Raw genomic sequence first — 8814 nt, 5'->3', positions numbered from 1 at the left:
TAAAAATAAGTAAGGAAACGCGGATTAAATTTTCGGGATCATTCATTGGTTGGATTTGATCATAAATTATCGAGATGACTAGTCGATAGAACATACTGAGGAAGATAGATAGAGATAGTACAGAAGTTACGTATACCGTCTTACATATCCCTTTCTCAAAAACGTATTCCCTCTCTATTGCAATAATATATCAACATTATTTGATTCTAAAACGCATTGAGTTTTTACATTGCACGTTCCACATTTCATTAGTTGTCAACTTTTTTTCCAAACGGAGTCGCAATTGAAGACTTCGTTCTAAAAACATCAAATGCACAAAAATTTCCAAATCGGTTTTTCATTGGATTTTATTATTATCTGTCTCTGCGTCCAAACAACCGATAATTCCAAATATTTCTAATAAAATCGTAGATGCCTCAAATTATCTATAAAAATTTGGTGTTTTTGTGGTTACAGAAATGGAACGTAGTTGTGCAGAAAGCAGCTAGTCAACAATTAAGAAAAAATGAAATATTGATCTTCCCATGTTCAGGAAGATCAATTCTATGTTTTGCTTAAAACAGCCAGGCCGCTTTTATACAAAAAACTCTAATAATTACGTTCTGAAAATTCCATGATATCAAAATGTCATAAAAATAAAAGTCGCCTTACACATTCTGAGTTTGCATAAGATTCCATTCCTGGCCGTTTTCGGTGAAATGCATATTTTAGGTTGAAACGTCAGCCAGATTTTAAAAATCACTAAAATTCCTCAATTTTATTTATTTTCATATTATTAATGATTCTTTACAATTTAGTACACTAATATAAACATAAAATTATATGGTTAATACATAATGGCACAACACACATCGGAGTTTTACTGGGGCTGGCTGTTTTTTGCAAAATGCACATCTTAGCTTATGTGGTCAGCCAGACTTAAAAAATCATTTAATCTTGTCATATACATAAAAAAAAATACATAACTAAATTCTTTATTGTATTACAAATAAGATGAATGCATGCATTATTCTTATTTTTTTAAAGTAAAAAACATTCTAACTGTTGTGTAGATTCGATTACTACCAGTTTCACAAAAGTGTTTTTATCTACTTTATGCATAAAAACGTTCAATTGTCTACATCAATTTGTTTGAATGAACAATAAAATTTCAAAGGTGTTTTGGATATTCTTTTACAGCGTTTATGATAAACCCTGTCATATTCGAAACCACAATGGTCTCGGTATTAGCAAGAAGACATATTGGCATATAAAAAGAAAATCATTTAGGAGCGTTTCAAAACCCAAAAAAAAACATTTTAAAAACCGAATGATTGCTTACTTCTGAAGGAGAGAAAACAGGAGTGCGGAGGAGAAGCTGGCACTGCCCTTTGCAGAAGTAAGCAACCATTTGTTTTTTTTAATGACTTTTTAAAAACTTGACTCGCTGTAACTTCAAAATTTTTTTTTGATATGCCAATCACACCTTGCTCATACCGATCATTGTGGTTTTGGATTATTACCATACACGCCATACACGCCGTACTATATTTAGGTTTTTAGCAGTGACTAAAAAAAAATTTAAGCGAACTGAATATTTTTACAAATCTTAATATGGAAAGTTCTACTACTATATACGTTTTTCAAAAATGTTTTCTTTTTAAACGCATCATCCTAATTTTTGTTTTGTTTGCTCTAAAAACCAAAAAGGTTCAAATATTTATTTTGTATGCAGATAATTGGTAGAATTTCATATTTAAATTTGGTAAGAAATTCAAAATAAAACACTTTCATTGGATTTCATTCTATATTTATTTTTTTTAAATATTTATGACGCGTTTCGTCTTGTAAGACGAAAGGCGTCACATTTATTAAAAAATAAATAAAAGTAGAATTAAATCCAATAAAAGTGTTCTATTTTGGATATCGTGTCAAAGGTCTATTGTCTACAAACAGAAAACGTCAAACTAACATTTAATTTAATATTTTAATGAACTTACAATATTTTATTTTTTTAAATCTATACAGTCCGTTTAGAGTATATGTATGATTTTATTTCATTAAAAGACGTAAAAACAATAGCAAAACTGTGGTTTTCAGTTTAAATTCTCTCTTAAAAAAATTATGGATTATTTATTTAGTTTACAGAAACAAACAGTCGACAATGATATAATAACATAAAAAAGATACGGTTTAAGGACAGACCAGCGAATTTTTAAAATAAAAATCGTACATACTAAATTGTGGTACAACAAAGGGGTGCGTTTATGTGTATTTGTGTGTGAGTAAGTGTATACGTGTGTTTGTGTGTATGTGGGAGTAAGTATTCAGGTGTGTGTAAGTGTGAGCATCATTAAATAGCATCGGTTTATGACACTTGAGGTTTTTCAAACATGATCTTCAATTGTAAACAAAACGGATTATCTAGCAGAATAAATAAATGGAAAACTTTATTCCATAAAATGTTCTAAATAAAATAAGCCATTCATAGCATTTTGGCAACTGACAATCAAACTTCAGTAATTAAGTGTTTTTGTGCGGTGTCTGAATACTGACTTGGAAATAAAATTTGGCAATCTTCCTTCTACATGGTAAATGTAGTGCCTAGATCTGCCGCTAGAGTGCCCGTCGTTGCGTGCTAACTCTATCTAGCGGAGTGAACGGAAACTGGGCTGAATTACGGTATTGCACTCTAACTCTAAAACTACACGGCCATAAAGCCTAGAATGGCAGAAACAAAACCCTGGCACCATTTCAATTGCGCGGCAACAAATAAGACCGAAATTGTTGATACTTTTCGATCTATTTGCCGTAAATTTTAGGCGGTTATCATAAAATGGCGAATCGCCGGTTATTTCAAACAAAGCCAAAATTTCGTTTTGAAAATGATGCTCAGTAAATAATTAATAAATTTAAGTTTAGTATTAATTTGTGCTCGTTAAAATTTAAAATCCTTACAGAAAATCTATTGCTAAATAAACAGCGGAAAATATTTTCATTTTGAAATTGATTTAAATCACAAAATATGTTATACAGGATGTGTATAATATTTTGAAACAAAAAAAAACAACATTTTTTATTTAAATTTGTCGCAACACAGAGAGAAAACATTTTTGAGAGGGGAATATGGGAGTCTAGACATTTACAGGACTTTGACCTGTCATTGGCTGGTTTAAGTGGCCACTTTACATACTGTGTAACATTTACCATTCTGCCCATGTTTGAACATCCACATTTCCTCAACTCTTCCATCTGTTGACTGTTGTGAATGTTCATGTTGTGCTTGCTCGCTTGAGGCAAAATCCTACATGGTAAAAATAGTAAAAGTGATTGTTAAAATTAATAAAAAAGGACACAAAATGCTGAACACTCTCAAAGTGGAACGGAAGGTTTGTTGATGTCTGTCAATAGTCCGTCTTCTCCTGAATGAGTTTTCTGTGGTTTATCTCTTTTTTTTTTTTTAAGAAAATATTTGCGTTCTTATGATTTACCCAAGTATTTTGAGGGGCATTTTCAACGAGTTGTAAATAACTCGCTTTTAAAAAATGGGAATCAAGTTGGAGTATAGCGGGATTCAAACCACAGACCTTTGATCCGTGAGTCCGAGACACTAGCCACAGGACCCCCAAAAAAAAAAGCCTTACACTGCAGTGAAAGTAATTAGAAGGAGAAATATATATTTTGCAGTTAATATAAGGCCTTGTACGTAATAAAATATGTAGGAAATAAGCAACAACAATTATTAAAATATATTTAAAAAAACATGTTTGAATCAATCAATAAATAGCGAATATAATTTATTTACTTAAAATTGCCTGTGGTTCAATCAACTGTTCTGAACTACTTTGCAAACTTTCTATCAATATTCCTTCCAAAGTTCTAAGAAATAACCTCCTTCTTCACATACCTCTTGTTTTATCTAATTATAGGCAAAATTCATATTTATGGCGAACTTTTAATAATTTTAATGTAATAAATAAATCATTAAACATAGATTTATTTTCAAATAATATTAATGACGTACTTTTTTCTTTTCTATTGGATGTATGTACATTAAATTACTATTCATTTTATGTTCGAGAATCTTTTTTAACTTACTGTGATGCTACTTGTGAAAACCTGTAATTGGCTTATTTGTTATTTGTTTTTTTTTTATTGAAATGAACGGCACTTAGTGCCTTTTACATATAAGTTGCATATAATAAAATACACACATGTAAGCGAAATAAGTAAAATATAGTATTTAAAATAAATTATTACCAAACAGTTATTTACAAATTAAGGAGTCAAAAAAAAAAGATACACGGTTTAAAAATAATATTACTAGTTATGAAAATACTTGAAAAATAAAATATTTGGTGATAGAAATATTTTGAACCTGTAAAAAAAGAGAAAAAATATAAGAAAGCAACACATATTAATTTTAAAAAAAATTTAAAATTTTTTATTAACACTTTACGAAGATTTTTCTTTTATAAATTACATGTATTATTATTTAAATCCACTACTTAGGTATCTAATATAAATATAAACATAATTACATACTGTTGATAAGAAAAATATTTTGTACTTTTAAATAAAATCAAGAAAAGAAAAGAAAAAAAACATTATTAAAGAAATTTAAACAATTTTGAAGAATGAATATCAATTTGATGTTATATATATATAAGATAATTATAGCTGTTGGTTTTCCAAAAAAAAAAAAAAAATAGAGTACTAATCAATCTGGATTCTGTCGATAATGCTTGCAAATCTACCCGTCAAAAAAAATGTGGTTTCAAAGTAAAACATCCTGTATATAATATTCTGTGTTCAGTGATCGATTCCTTTCAAGTGACTGTCTCACAAATAACGCTCCAATCGTAAATATGAAGAAAGTATCTTCTACATTATCTGTACCTCACTTCTTTCTTCTTTCTTCTTCCTTCTTACTTCTTCCTCCTACAGAGTAGAACATAAAACTTTAATAGAGGAATAAAACTAAACGATGCTTCGATTAGCGACGTTATTCCAATACCCCTAAGAACTCTGAACGAATACAAACATACAAGATGTTCGAAACTAAAAAAAAATACAAAAGGAAAACAAAACGCACATCCGATAAAATAGAGTCATAACTCAAAAATATCAGATTTTAGTTGATAAATTATTTTTTTAAAATCTTCATATGCTAAAAAAATTCATGATCGTAGAACAACGACAGATGTGCAAAAATTGCAACTTTGGTTTTTTTTTTATATTCGATCTTGAAAAGATGTTAAAAAGGAATGCCAGGTTTGAAAACAATTGTTGATTTAATTGATGTATTCATTTATAAGAGTTTTTTTTAAATCTGTGTTTGATTTATTATTTTTTTTAAACTTGCAACAGAGAGGAAAAACATTTTTGAGAAGGAAATATGGAAGTCTGGGCTTTTACAGGGCTTATGACCTGTCATTGGCTGGTTTGAGTGGCCACTTAAATATGAATAACTCCCTAGGGAGGAAATCCAGCCAGTCTGCAAGCATTTGGATGTACTCACATATTGTTGAATTGACTACCTGGTAAAAGAAAAAGTATAAAAACTGGAAAATTGTTTTCAGGCGTTGCCTAGTAGGTGATTTGGTTCAGCCGGATGAATCTCACCCGAATAATAAAGGTTTCAGCTCCTTAACTTCACAAAAGTCAACAGATGGAAGAGTTGAGGAAATGTGGATGTTCAAACATGGGCAGAATGATGAATGTTACACAGTGTGTAAAGTGGCCGCTTAAACTGGCCAATGACAGGTCATTAGCCCTGTAAATGCCTAGACATCCATATTCCCTTATTTAACTCTCTATCCCTGTTGTAATTTTTTAATCTTAATGACTCCCGAGGGGGTGAAATCCAGTCTTTTGTCTACGAACATTTAGACAAACTTAAATATTGTAATGAAACCAATTGGTCCAAGAAGTTTAAAAATTGAAAAATTGTTTTCAGGCGTTGCCTAGTATGTGAAATTATTCATTCAGATGAATCTCTTCACAACAATAAAGGTTTTAGCTCTTTAACTTCACTAAAATCAACAAATGGATGAATTGAAGAATTATGGATGTTCAAACACAGGCACAATGGTGAATGTTACACAGCGTGTAAAGTGGCCACTTAAACCAGCCAATGACAGTTCATAAGCCCTGTTAATGCCTTGACTTCCATATTCCCTTATTTAAGGTATTCTTAATCTTAATGACTCCCGAGGGGGTGAAATCCAGTATTTTGTCTACAAACATTCGGACAAACTCAAATATTGTAAAATCAGTTCAGTTTTAGGGTACGGAAAACAGGACAACGAAACCTCGATTTTGTCGGTTTTAGCTAGGCATAATCAGTCCGACATCCAGTTTTCTTTTTCGCTCAATATCGAGGAGGCATCTGCAAGAGTGACAGAAAAACTATGTACAAATACTTGTTTATCAAATTTTCCTGCCACGCATTTAAAAAAAATCCATCCATAATTTGATCTTTCGTCTCTGACTCATGCGGTGTCCATGCGGCCCGACTGGAATTATTTCCCGTCCACTATCGAAGATGTTTGCAGTTGCTTTGTTTAAATCACTCTTGAATATACAACTCCTTTCTCTTCCTTAATCTCTCGCCTTTTGTCCATCTTTATTCCCCTTTTCCGTTGAAGACTAGTATCGCTATAAATTTATTAGGACTGGTTCTAATAAATCAAAACAAGTGTCACAGGATTTCACTTGATAGGATGGTTTGACACTTGAATCAAAATGTACACGAATCTGAAACATCCACGCTATGTAATTTTACAATACCGCTCCTTCAGTTTTTTTTTATATTTCTAGTTTTTATTATTGATAAAACATATTTTACCTGAATAAGAAGAATCCATACAAATCCGAGCTAAAAAGTCGTCTCAAAAGAAAAGGGACGACCTGCGGAGGGAGCAAGTATTGTCACGTCATATCACGTCAACTCTGACAAACAAAACAAGTAGTACAGTAAAAAGCGCGGACTGTATACATCGGTCTACTGTAAGTTCTATTCAATATGTCCCTCCCTTCCGCATACGCGCCACCTTTGTTTGTCGTTTCACTATACGGCCGACTAACTGAGCAAGACAAAGACAGGAGATAGCTGGTAACATATCAATAAAACCTTAACATTAAAAGAGCTATTTTTAACAAGTATTCATTAAGATAAAAACATTACTTACCTGTAAAATGTTATAGATAATAGATACCATCGCTTTTCCAGATCGATTTGTTCAGTATCTTAGCGTACATATAGGAATTGCGAGGAGAAAAGTAACCGGCAAACGCTCGCAACAGACTTAAGTCCGTGCTATCAAAAATATGCCAACTGGCCGCAGGTTGAGGGAACATATTTTGAACGCTCATTTTTACTCTAATTATATACCTCAATGGTGACAATACATAATATCAGTTAATACAATCTAAAATAGTAAGAAAATATTATATACATGAGACACAGTATTATACACTATTTATTAAAACTATATAAATAACTATCACTAACAAAAAGATTCAAGTAATATTTTTTTAATAGTACTCTTTTAGATTTACTATTTGACCTTCCGTTTTTTAGTTAATCAGGCAGTTTATGAAATATTATTTATATCTTAATCAAACAACAAATTAACAAATTTTGACCTTTCTATAATTTAGACACGTCCCCGACGTCAAATACATTTTTTCCAAAGACAAAAATAATGTTACTGCAAACATAATATGTACATTATTTTAAGTTCAATACCTATTCAATCAGAGCGTTATCAGAGGTTCTTAAACAGCGTGAACTATAAATATAAATTTATTTTACAAATTGTTATATTGATAAGACATGTTTCAAAATTAAGTAAAATGTCTCTCTCAGCAACATTATTATGAATGTAAAAAAACAAACAAAATTAAAAATTACAAAAATATTACAAGAAAGATAGAAAAATACTACTGAGAAAGAAATATGGAAGCCTAGGCATTTACAAGGCTTGCAACTTATCATTGGCTGGGTTAAGAGGATAGGCGGTGTCTGGGAGTTTTGATGAATAGATATTGAACATCGTTTTTCTGCCACGCTCTCGCAAATGCCTCCCCAATACTGTGGGAAGAGGACACCGGACAAGAGGACGGTCTGGTTTTGCCATTCTAAAATCGACAAGAAAACAAAATGAAATTTTGTGTATTGGTACATTTTCCGTTTCCAACATACATATTGGTAAAACGTTTATCAGAAGACGACAGGTAAAACTGGGCATTTTTGGTTTTTGGATAGTCCTAGTTCCCATAAGAAACAATTTGGAAACGGAAACGGAAAAAAAATGAAATTCGGAAACGCTCATTCCGTGTTTTGTTTTTATTTCACATGCAGAACTGTAATTTCTTCCGTTGGACACAACAAACCTTTTATAATGAAATAATATTTTATTTAAAGATAATTCAGAAGACCCCGTATTTCCATCTCGGTTGCAATATTCAATAAAGACAGTTAAAAATAAACAGGATTTTGTTCTCTTTTTATACGTCATTATTTGATTAGCCCAGTTACCTGATAATATGTCAATATTGACTCTTAGACATTTTAGTTTCAGTATTAAAGGCCATTGCGTGCCAATGTCGACTATTAACGATTCTTGAGTAGGTGCGTAGTATTATCTATAGTAATAAACAACATTATTTTATACTTCAAAAAATTATAAACTTGTATTAAACGTGCGTGTTACGCTGTGTGCGTGCTTCATACACCTGCGTGTTGTAAATTCTTCGAGAATTTTCTATCCACAATTATTATTTTGCCAGCGCTCGATAAGGTGTATGATTTAATATTGATTTTTTCTC

Source organism: Micrasema longulum, unplaced genomic scaffold (assembly GCF_059751315.1).
Source record: "Micrasema longulum isolate JH-2025_06_02 unplaced genomic scaffold, ASM5975131v1 h1tg002555l, whole genome shotgun sequence".
NCBI classification, from domain to species: Eukaryota; Metazoa; Arthropoda; class Insecta; order Trichoptera; family Brachycentridae; genus Micrasema; species Micrasema longulum.
This window is presented reverse-complemented; position numbering follows the sequence as displayed.